The sequence below is a fragment of the Pongo pygmaeus genome, chromosome 10 (assembly GCF_028885625.2).
Source record: "Pongo pygmaeus isolate AG05252 chromosome 10, NHGRI_mPonPyg2-v2.0_pri, whole genome shotgun sequence".
Lineage (NCBI taxonomy): Eukaryota > Metazoa > Chordata > Mammalia > Primates > Hominidae > Pongo > Pongo pygmaeus.
The window spans coordinates 1,533,205-1,545,384 of NC_072383.2; positions in this window are offsets into that span (position 1 = coordinate 1,533,205).

Here is a 12,180-nt window from a genome sequence, read left to right on the forward strand (position 1 = left end):
TTTTAAAATTTTCTTTAAGACTACAGAGCATAAATTGCTTTCTTCACATCTGTGATTTGCTTAAAAATAATCCAGCGGGTCTGTCGGGGAGGAGCAGGGGTGAGGAGCAGGATGTGGAGACAAAAAGATGAGCCAGAGGTCGGTAATTATGAAGCTGGGGAACTGGGTGCATGGGGTTTGTAAGTCCATTCTCCTTATTCTTGTGTTTGAATTTTTCCTGAATCAGTTAAATATTCACATCCTTCAATTGTACTTGTCCATACAGGCCTCTTCCTCTGAAGATCCAAGCACTCTGCATTCACAAAGGGCCACCGTAGCACTCCGTTCAGAATTTGTACTTCTCTGTGTTCTAGACTCCAGGCTACAAATAATAAAAGCTAGTGACATGTGGACCACCTGCCAGCTTCAGTTCTGAGCACTGCACAGGTTTGGTGTCGGTTCACCTTCATAGCAGTCCTACAAGGTGGGTACTGTTACCCCACTTTACAGGAGAGGCACAAAGTGGACGCACGACCTTCCCAGCGTCACACAGCATGTTACTGGTGAGACTGGAATTCACACCCGACTCTGTCTCCAGAGTGTGTGTTCTTCAGCCCACTGCTGCGGCCACCTCCCGGGGAGGACGGTCTGCTGGGGACAGCTAAGCCCAGTGAAGGGCAGTGGGGCATGAGAGCAGGCAGTGCTCGTCACACAACTTCAACAGGTGGATTTTGCCAGAAAAGGGGGTGAAGGGAGCCCAAAAAGACAGACGAGCAAGACCAGGGAGGTAGGTAGAAAAGTACGAGGAGGGCACTTGGGACAGCAAGTGGCCAGTGTGGACAAAGGACGTGCGTACTGCCTGGCTTCAGAGCGACGAGGCGCGGCCGTGGCCGCAGGTGCAGCATGAAAGGGGGTCCCCAGTGCCCTAGGAAGGAGGCCAGCTTGGGAGACACGATCTCACAGCCCCAGTGGTCCTGACCCCTCCCCAGCTACCGATGAGGAAAAGCCTCCCCAGGGACTGATATAAAAAAGCAAAGGAAACACCCCTGGGCACATCCATTCTGGAGCTTCCAGCCTGTGACCTGAGGGAGGCTCCCCAGGCCGCGTGCAGAGAAGCTACATGAGGGGACTCTGCTTCCCTAAGGGAAGGAGGATGTTCTTATTGATACATTGAGAGACACCTCTGGCTCTGTCACCCAGGCTGGAGTGTAGTGGTGCAATCATAGCTCACAGCAGCCTCGACCTCCTGGGCTCAAGTGATCCTCCTGCCTCAGCCTCCTGAGGAGCTGGGATAACAGGTGTGTGCCACCACGCCCAGCTAATTTTTTAAACTCTTGTAGAGACGAGGTCTCACTATGTTGCCCAGACTGATCTTGAATCCTGAGCTGAGGCAATCTTCCTGCCTTAGCCTCCCTAAGTGCCTGGATATAGGTGTTAGCCAAAGCACCAGCTGACATGGGACATTGCTTTTCCTGCATCCAGGCAGGTGGGCCCTTTTGAAAGGGCATCACTCAATCTTCAGTTACTCAACACGAGGCATGTATTTTGCCTCCCTTCACCTGCTTTTCTGGCAGAGAAACTAGAAATGAAAGATTAAGTTGCCCTGAGTTATACAGCAACTTAACTGGACCTGGGTTCAGAATGGGTCCATCGCTTCCAAACCTTTCTCTGGCCCCAGACTCCCTGACAGCCTCAGAGGGGTTGAGGCATCAGGGCCACACTGTGGCTGGGGGTTTCAGAGGAAAGAGGAAAATAACATGCATGGCTTGGTCACCGTTAACGGTGGATGTGAGTCACGTCAGGATTTCAGGCTCTGTTTGGCTCTGGGCAGTTTATTTCCTGGGAATGAGGCGACGAAGCCCTATGAATGTTCTCTCCTCCAGGCCCTTGATGGGACAGGAATGAGGTTTGCAGGCTTGGTAATGCCACTCCAGCCCTCCCTGTCCACAGGGACCATTCCCTTGCTGTGTCGTCTGGGGAAGAAGCCATCCCCTGCCATAGGCAATGGCTTACAGGGTGACCTGGGACATCCTCAACCTTCGGCTGGGTTCAGCCGTGAAGCACTCTTCCTCCCAACTCCTCCTGCTGCTTCCAGCATGCGACATTCATCTTTCCCTTCCCGAGTTAACACTCAGTTCTGTCTTGGCCACCTTGGCACCTTCCCGGCCCCTCAGTCTCAGTCTCCACAGCACTTGGTTGGCTCGGCCTTACTCGTGCGAGTGAAGAACTTGAGCTGCGCTCCTTTGAAGAGGGAGAGTCAGATGTGGGCAAAAAAAGTGCATCGAATGTCTGAGAAACTTCCATAACAAAAAGCCATCTCTGGCATCTGAAAGAATTCACACTCAAAAGATGGTTCCTGCTTGGTTGGTCTTGGGCTTACACTTTTTTATTACTATGATTTTATTCATCAGGGTTGTGGGAATCTGCATCTTGACTTGGACCTGGCCTGTGTGCAGGATGTAATGGGCTGATGTGCCTGGACTCCTCCCTCTGCATTTGTGCAGCGTTCCCGTGCCGGGAACACAAGCCAGGAACGAGGACTTCTGTGCAACGGCGCCCTGGCCGCCACCGCGCCTCCCGCAGCAGCCAGGGCTGGGCCTTGAGGTCAGCAGTAAACCCCAGGACACAGGCAGCAACCCTAGACAAGCAGGGCAGGTCCAGGTGACGGGAGGCATGCCACGTTTCTCCATCCCGAAGTTCTTCTTGGTTTTTATCCTAAGTACTGATGTCAGGATGACCCAGCGGCTTTGAGGAGCCATCTGGCCCTTTAGGCAGAAGCCAGTTGGCCTTCGTCATCCCACTGTCACGCCTGGGCACTCCCATGGGGCTGGCTGCAGGGGATAGGGGGAGCCTGGCTCCAGGGGGACGGACCTGTCTCAGGGGAGGCTGCCTCCAGCTTCACCGCTCCTCCCCGGCTGCCTCCGGCTTCCCTGCTCCTCCCCGAGCACAGCCTTTGTGGGGCCTACGGGGCAGTGGGGGACCGGATGCTTGTCCTGCGGAATGGCAAAGAACCAGCTCTCCATTTCAGGGCAAAGTAGGGCCTGGAATTGTGGGAACTTTGGCCTTGAACATGAAAGCAGGTGGGTGGGGGACTAGGGGACCGCGTGAGGCCCGACGTGCACACAGCAGGGCCCGGCACCCATGGTTGCGTTCAGTCGGCCTTGGCCGGCTGGCTCCTGCTTGGAAACTTGCTGGGCAGTGTCTGCGGTAAGTCGGTGGCATCATCCCCAGGGGCTGTGAGGAAACCCGCATATCGTTTGTCCTAAAGCCTAGAATCTTGAGAACAGGACCATCACCCTTAGAGAGGTCATCCCCCTCTGACCACACCCTATTCCAAGGGCCATTTCCTGCGTCTAAAATCCTCCATGGGTGTAGAAACTAGCTAGAGACGGGAGCACTGAGGCCTGCAGTGGGAGCTCTCCTGGAGACGTGAGGGCGTTGCCAGCCTCTTCACACTTCCCCTGCTCCAAGACCCACCCCAGCCCTCACAGAGGCCTCTGGGCCTGCCCTCCTGAGAGGCCACTCCGGGCAGGGCTGTGGTGCCCACCCCACCCCACCCCCAAGAAGTCAGATACCAACAATCAGATTGTTTCTGCTTGAGGAGGGAAGAAAAGCCCAGATGCCAATCCACCAGCCTCATCATCTGGGGCCGCGTCGTCCTCCTGCCGGGATGGTCTCTTTTTTATTTTTACTTTTATTTTTTTATTTTTTATTTATTTTTTATCTTTTTTTTTTTTTTTTTTTTTTGAGACGGAGTCTCGTTCTGTCACCCAGGCTAGAGTGCAGTGGCACAATCTCAGCTCACTGCAACCTCCACCTTCCAGGTTCAAGCGATTCTCCTGCCCCAGCCTCCCGAGTAGCTGGGATTACAGGTGCCTGCCACCACGCCCAGCTAATTTTTTGTATTTTTAGTAGAGACGGGGTTTCACCGTGTTGGTCAGGCTGATGTCGAGCTCCTGACTTCAGGTGATCCATCCGTTTCGGCCTCCCAAAGTGCTGGGATTACAGGCGTGAGCAACAGCACCCGGCTGGGATGTTCTCTTGAATGAGAGCTTTGTCTGCCCTGCCTGTCAGTCACTGTGACAAAGGGAACCCAGGGAGACTGGAGCCCAACATTGGATCCTTTGCCAGGATGTCACGTCATGGGGTTCAGGCTGCAGCATGCAAGCCATCCCTGGCTCCGGTATATCTGAACTCTCCTACACGGACTAAACGTCACAAAAGGCCCTTGAAGAGTCCCCAGGCAGCCTCCGCGGTGAGAGAGCACTTAGATCTCCATTGCCTCCCACCCAAAACAGGAGCCTGCTTTCCTTCTCCTGTCCCCTCACTGACTGCAAGCCCTCTGAGGGCAGGGCATGTGTCTGTTCTTGCTTTTGGGTCCCCTGCAGACCCAGTTGAGCAGGCCTGTGCATACACTGACCTTCCCAAGTGATCAGCACTGGTCTGATGACTTGCAGGCTTCCCAGGGCTTCGTATTCCAGGACCTTCTTTTCCGCAGCTGGCACAGTTCTAGCCCACGTCACTGGAGATGTGTTGGGCCTTGAAATATCAGCCTGGACATCCGTTATGACCCCAGCTTCCCCTGCGGGCGGGACAGGCCAGAGTAAGCCTGCGCTGTGGCTACGTGATGTAAGGGGAATCCCATTTGCTGCCTCTGCGGAATTCCTTGTTTCCAGGCCAGGGTCCAGGACAGCAGGGTCTGCCGCAGCCTTAGCTGCCTCGGTGCCGGGCCTGACTGCATCTCCAGTGCAAGCAGCCGGGAGGGAAGCAGCTGTGTGAGGACCACGGCCTCCTCTCCTCCTTGCTCCCCTACACTGAAATCTCCACACAGGTCCTCTGGTGCGCTTCGAACTTGTATTTCCTCCCAGGGGCACACAAGAGGCCTGATAAGTCTCCTTCTTTGCTTCCAGGGAAACAGTACTGACTTTGGTGAGGAAGCAAACGCTCAGAATCTACTGCAGGTGTTAGTTCTGCAGAGGAGTCTTCCTGCTTAAGGGCTCATTTGATGTTCTGGAAATTTGCCAGGTACTGAAATACAGCCAGTCTTCCCAAAGATTCCTCCTCTCCTCTGAGTGCACGTGTGTGTGTGTGTGTGTGTGTGTACAGCCACACAACCTGACTCTGTGTTAACGCACACACGGGCCCTGGCCAAGCGTGAGGGTCTCCATGTGACGAAGGAAATGAGTAAACAACTTCAACATTGTTGTTTCCCTCTGAGGCTTGCAAAGAAGGTGTTAAGAGCACAAGATTTAAATCATAAACTTTATTAAAAGCCAAACAGCCCATTGTGCGATTCTTGCCAACTTGGACGGAGTTTTTGGGGTAATGCTACACGGAGCTAATCTAGAAGGAATTGAGTGGAGGAAGACGGCAGGGTGGGGGTGAGCCCACACGTCCAGCCAGGACAGGCAGAGCGAGGCACAGCCCCGACACAGCCACCCACCCCGTGGCCAGAGCAGGGTGGCGCAGGAGCTGGCAAGACCTCTAAGCTGTTCCTGTTTCTGCTCTCCTCATACTGTTTCCTTAGCAAATGGAGCCTCCTTCACGCCTAAAGGGCCCAGAGCAAGGCGGGAGGGAGGGCCAACCCCTGCAAGACGGAGAACTGGCCAGAATTGCCCACTTGCTAGACTAGCAAGACAGCGAAGTCCCAGTGGGTCCCCCCGACGAAGGACACCTGTTCCTTACCCCCCACCCAGAGGCACCCTTCCTCCTCCAAACACAGATGCTGCTCCAGCAGGGGCAGGGACCATGTCAGCCTCCCACAAGACACACACAGGAAAGCCTTGCTTGTGAGGGCAACACACCCAGGGCAGGAATCAGAATGAAGACACGACTCCGCAGTGAGGACGGGGCTCGGGACAGGACCCAGCGTGGCAGACCAGCCAGAGAAGCTTTCACACTGTAAAGAGCTGGCTCCACCTCCACCCAGACTGGGCTCCACGACTCCCCACAAGTGCCCTGCCACCTCAGGCACCTGCCCCCACGCCCACTCAGCGTCACCCCCTCGGCGGTTCAACTCCAGAAGGCTTGGAATGGATGATGACGTTTCTGCACCACGAGGGGCTTTTGCGATTCTGCGTCACTGAATTTGCATCTCATCCCCACGATCTGACATAAGCTTGCCAAGGACAGGGCCTTGTGGCACCTGGTTCAGGGACCACCCCATCCTACATGTGACAAAGCTGTCCCTCCGTGGAGCTGGCATCTCTGATTTCCTTGGCCTGAGGGAAGCAGTGAAGATGAAGGAAGGAAGGAGGTGCCTTGGTGGTGAGCACAGCTCTGTGCTGGTCTTTCTCTGGCCACCTAGACCTCAGTGGCCAAACGGCTTCAGGAGACCCACTGGTCTTTCCTGTTTTATTTTATTTATTTATTTATTTTTTGAGATGGAGTTTCGCTGTTGGTGCCCAGGCTGGAGTGCAATGGCGCCATCTCAGCTCACCACAACCTCTGCCTCCCAGGTTCAAGCAATCCTCCTGCCTCAGCCTCCCAAGTAGCTGAGATTACAGCCATGCACCACCACGCCCGGCTAATTTTTTGTATTTTTTTTTTTTAGTAGAGATGGGGTCTCTCCATGTTGAGGCTGGTCTAGAGCTCCTGACCTCAGGTGATCTCCCGCCTCGGCCTCCCAAAGTGCTGGGATGAGCCACCGCGCCCGGCCAGTCTTTCCTGTGTTAACAAAAGTATTGGCAGTAGCATTACCATTGTTAAAAATTATCAGCACAGCTTGGGACTGGCCACAAAATTCTTCTAAATCTCCCCAGGATAATCTCATGAGAGCACAGATGCTTTGCCCAGAATCTCTGCAACCGAGGAAGGTCTGTGGCACGGGGTGGGCCCTGAGAGACTTCACCTAAAAACTCTGGGTTCATTCCCCACCCATGTGTGTATGTAGGTGTCTCTGTAGACAGTGATTAAATATTCCTGACTGGATATCAGCGTCTGCAAAACAGGGCTTCTATTCAGCGAACTACCTCTTCTGAGTTCCTCTTAATTCCTCTTCCTTAACAGCAAGAGACTCGAGACAGCTCAGGCGGGCTGGAGGGGCTGCTCCTACTTGCATTTGACCCTGAGAATACGCCCCTTCCTGAGGCGGCAGCGAGGAAAGAAATGCTCCGCCTGCCCTCCCCCCGCACCCCAGCCCCCCTCACCCGCACCGCCTGACCCGCACCCTCCTCACCCGCACCCCCTCACCCGCACCCCCGTCACCCGCACCCCCTCACCCGCACCCCCTCACCCGCACCCCCTCACCCGCACCCCCGTCACCCGCACCCCCGTCACCCGCACCCCCTCACCCGCACCCCCTCACCCGCACCCCCTCACCCGCACCCCCCTCACCCGCACCCCCTCACCCGCACCCCCCTCACCCGCACCCCCGTCACCGAAACCCCAGTCACCCGCACCCCCGTCACCCAAACCCCCCTCACCCAAACCCCCGTCACCCAAACCCCCCTCACCCGCACCCCCTCACCCGCACCCCCGTCACCCGCACCCCCGTCACCCGCACCCCCCTCACCCGCCCCGCCCTCACCCGCACCCCGTCACCCGCACCCCCGTCACCCGCACCCCCTCACCCGCACCCCCCTCACCCGCACCCCCTCACCCGCACCCCCCTCACCCGCACCCCCGTCACCCGCACCCCCCTCACCCGCACCCCCCTCACCCGCACCCCCTCACCCGCACCCCCCTCACCCGCACCCCCTCACCCGCACCCCCGTCACCCGCAACCCCTCACCCGCACCCCCTCACCCGCACCCCCGTCACCCAAACCCCCCTAACCCGCACCCCCGTCACCCAAACCCCTCACCCGCACCCCCTCACCTGCCCCGCCCTCACCCGCACACCCCTCACCCAAACCCCCCTCACCCGCACCCCCTCACCCAAACCCCCCTCACCCGCACCCCCTCACCCGCCCCGCCCTCACCCGCACCCCCTCACCCGCACCCCCTCACCCGCCCCGCCCTCACCCGCACCCCCCTCACCCGCACCCCCTCACCCGCACCCCCTCACCCGCCCCGCCCTCACCCGCACCCTCTCACCCGCACCCCCTCACCTGCCCCGCCCTCACCCGCACACCCCTCACCCAAACCCCCCTCACCCGCACCCCCTCACCCAAACCCCCTTCACCCGCACCCCCTCACCCGCCCCGCCCTCACCCGCACCCCCTCATCCGCACCCCCTCACCCGCCCCGCCCTCACCCGCATCCCCCTCACCCGCACCTCCTCACCCGCACCCCCTCACCCGCGCCCCCCTCACCCGCACCCCCTCACCCGCACCCCCTCACCCGCACCCGCCTGACCCGCACCCGCCTGACCCGCACCCTCTTCACCCGCACCCCCCTCACCCGCACCCGCCTGACCCGCACCCGCCTGACCCGCACCCCCCTCACCTGCACCCGCCTCACCCGCACCCCCCTCACCCGCACCCCCGTCACCCGCACCTCCCTCACCCACACCCCCCTCACCTGCACCTGCCTCACCTACGTGACCTCGGCCGTGCCTGCCTCACCTGCACCCACCCTTGCCCGCCAATTGCCAACTGGGCTCTGGGGGGGACGCATGTCCAACCCCAAACCTGTCAGGCCCTTGCCCAGAGCTGCCCTTGTTTTCTTTCTCTTCTATTTTTTCCTATGCTTAAAAAGATCTCACCACAAAAATGTTTTCTTCTCTTCCTCCACTTGTAGCAACTGGGATCAGGAAACCGCAGGGTGGAAATTGTGGGAGCCTGTGGCCCAGAGTTCTCCTTATTCGGGTGCTGATCAGGACGGGTTTCGAGATTGGAAGGAATTTCTCCTGGGTCTCCAGGACACAAAAATCACAGCTGTCTGCAGCTGGGCTGGGTTGGTGGCGGAGTTTCCTGACCCAAGCCCCGTGATTTACGTTCTGTGTCCCTCACTAGCTTTTGTTGAGATGCCCTTTGAGGTTTGCTGGTGTGTGTTTGTCCCAGGTTTGCCTCAGTCACTGCACTGTCAGGGACTCTAGTGACCAAACAAGCCCGGGCCAGCCGGCCCCCACCTTGCCACCTCCCGCCACTCGCACCCGTGTGGATGTAGGCGGCCAGCTCCAGCAGGCTGTGCCTGAGGTGCTACGGTCTTCACCCAGGGCCTTCACACAGACGACTCCTCGCGCCACACCAAGCACCCCATAGATTTGTTTGTGTTTTTTCACAGTGGCCCTCTCTGAGTTTTAAAAATGGGAATTAGAAGGGAGTTATTTATATGAAAACCACAACAGGAGATTATTCATATGAGAACATACAGTATCCTTGATCAACCAACACGCCCTCCCAGCTACCGAGTTCACGAAGTTCTAATGATGGGTCAGGGCTGAGCTTGCCCTTTCCATCCGTTACCACCTTCCATGCAAAGCTGAATGAGAACATGGCCCACATCTGCTTTATCATCAGTACATCCCTGTGCTTAGGAGAGTGTCTGGAGCATTCTAGGTGTTCAATAAAAATGCTTTCCATAAATGAGCACGAGGGAAGCTGAGGCCCGGAGCAGCAACACCACTTACACAGAGTCAGGCAGCCCAGCAGTGGCCAGGCTGACCGAAGCCCAGGCCTCCTGCCCCCAAGCCAGAGCTCCCCCTCGCCACCTTCCGTGCATCTGTGGTAGCTTCTCTGGGTGTAGCTTGTGGTGCTCTTTCAAAGACCACCCCCAAATGATATGGTGGTTCCTTAAAAAAAAAATCAAACAGCCTGGGCACGGTGGCTCACGCCTGTGATCCCAGCACTTTGGGAGGCCGAGGCGGGCGGATCACCTGAGGTCAGGAGTTTGAGATCAGCTTGACCAACATAAAGAAACCCCATCTGTACTAAAACTACAAAATTAGCTGGGCATGGTGGTGCGTGCCTGTAGTCCCAGCTATACGGGAGGCTGAGGCAGGAGAACCGCTTGAACCCGGGAGGCGAAGGTTGCAGTGAGCCAAGATTGCAACATTGCACTCCAGCCTGGGCACCAAGAGCGAAACTCTGTCTCAAAAAAAAAAAAAAAAAAAATCAAACATAGAATTACCCTGTGGTCCAGCAATCCCACTTCTGGGCACATATGCAAAATTATTGAAAGCAGGGTCTCAGAGAGATACTTACACCCCTGTCCATAGCAGCCTCATTCACAACAGCCAGAAGGTGGAACAACCCAAGTGTCCAGCTACAGATGAATGGACTTGTGAATTACGGTGTAGACATACAAATGCCATTCCGTCTCCAAAGACGGTTGAAGTTCCGACACATGCCACACAAAAATGAACCTCGAAGACATGCTGAGTGAAACAGGTCAGACACAAAAGGACAAATATTGCATGATCCCACTTAGATGAGCTACCTAGAACAGGCAAATTCACAGAGACACGAAGGAGTCTTTCTGCCCATGTTCACCTCATATAACCCCCGCTTGCAGGGTCTGGGAGAGGCCAGAACGGGCCGTTAGGGTTGAAAGTGTACAGAGTTTCAATCTGGGAAGATGAAAAAGTTCTGAGATGAAGGGTGGTGATGGTTACAAACGATATAAATGTACTTGATGCCACTGACCTGTACACTTAAAAATGGCTACAGTGATAACTTCCGTGTTGTGCAAATTTTCACAATAAAAACTTAATGAAAGATAGCTAGAGGCAGCAAATGAGGGGAAGGGAGGAAGGGCGAGTTATTGGTTGATGGGTAGAGTTTTTGTTAGGGATGACGGGCGAAGTTTTGGGTACAGACTATGGTCATGTTTCCACAACATCGTGAATGAATTTAGTACCACAGCATTAAATGTATTCATGGTGTACTTGTGTACTTATGAATGGCTAAGATGATAAATATTATGTACATTTTACCACAATAAAAAAGTAATGAATTCTGGCCAGGCACAGTGGCTCACCCCTGTAATCCCAGCACTTTGGGAGGCTGAGGCAGGCAGATCACTTGAGGTCAGGAGTTCAAGACCAGCCTGGCCAACATGGCAAAACCCCCTCTCTACTAAAAATACAGCCAGGCGTGGTGGCGCATACCTGTAATCTCAGCTATGTGGGAGACTGAGGCAGGAGAATCACATGAACCCTGGGAGGTGGGGGTTGCAGTGAGCCAAGATTGCACCACTGCACTCCAGCCTGGGTTACAGCATCTCAAAAAAAAAAAAAATTAATGAATTTTAAAGCCAATTTGCTAGCCTGGCACCAAGGCCTCTCCCCCGATAGACCTCTGGCCTAGCACCCCTGGGCCTGCCAGCACTGGTACCCACCCTGGGCTGGGTTGAGGATGGTGTCCCTGGGCTGTTGAGAGGCTCCTGGCCCCCATGCCCGGCCCAGCCCTTCCCTCGGTCCGGAGGCAGCACCTCCCCAGCCCTGCGGACCCAGGCTGTCTAGCCACAGTGTTGGCTCCCTCTTGCCTAGTCAACAAGCATCTCCGAACATGTCTTCTGTTTTCTGAATGGGGAATAGGGCACAAGGAGGTGGAGTAAATGACTTTTTATTCGATTTGTTTGATTTAGAGCGCAAGCCTCCTGAGAAACTCATTTTATATACGCATAAAGAAAAGGCTGCTTTCTATTAAGGGCACCACAGCAGGGCAGTGGGGGTCACCCCAACTTCCCTCTGATTGAAAAAATCCCCTCCGCGCATACATCCTCTCTACCCCATGAAGGCAGCCAGTCTTTTGCTTTGTTTTGTTTTGAGACAGAGTCTTATTCTGTCACCCAGACTGGAGTGCAGTGACGCGATCCTACTTTGACCTCCTGGACTCAAGCAATCCTCTTGCCTCAGCCTCCCTAGTAGCTGAGATGACAAGCACATGCCACCACACTTGGATAATTTGTTTCGTGTTTTTTGTAGAGACGGGGTTTCACCATGTTGCCCAGGCTGGTCTCAAACTCCCGGCCTCAAGTGACCCACCTACCTTGACCTCTCAAAGTACTGGGATTACAGGCACGAGCCACCATGCCCAGCCCAGCTCTGTTTTTGAACAGATTTTTTATGTAAAAAAGTCTTCCTTAGAGACTCATGGATGATTAGAGCAGTAAAGGATCTTAGAAATAATCCTGTCCAGTCTCTTCATTCCAAACACAAGGAGGCCTCAAAATATGTAGCCGTGTGTTCAAGGTCGCATGGCCATGCGTGGCAGCACCTGGACCCTGCTCCTCGGCCCCAAGCTCCCGCCAATAGCACGCAAAAGATCTCGGAGCTGGGGCATCCTGGCCCCGGGTGACCTGGACACCCGCTAGC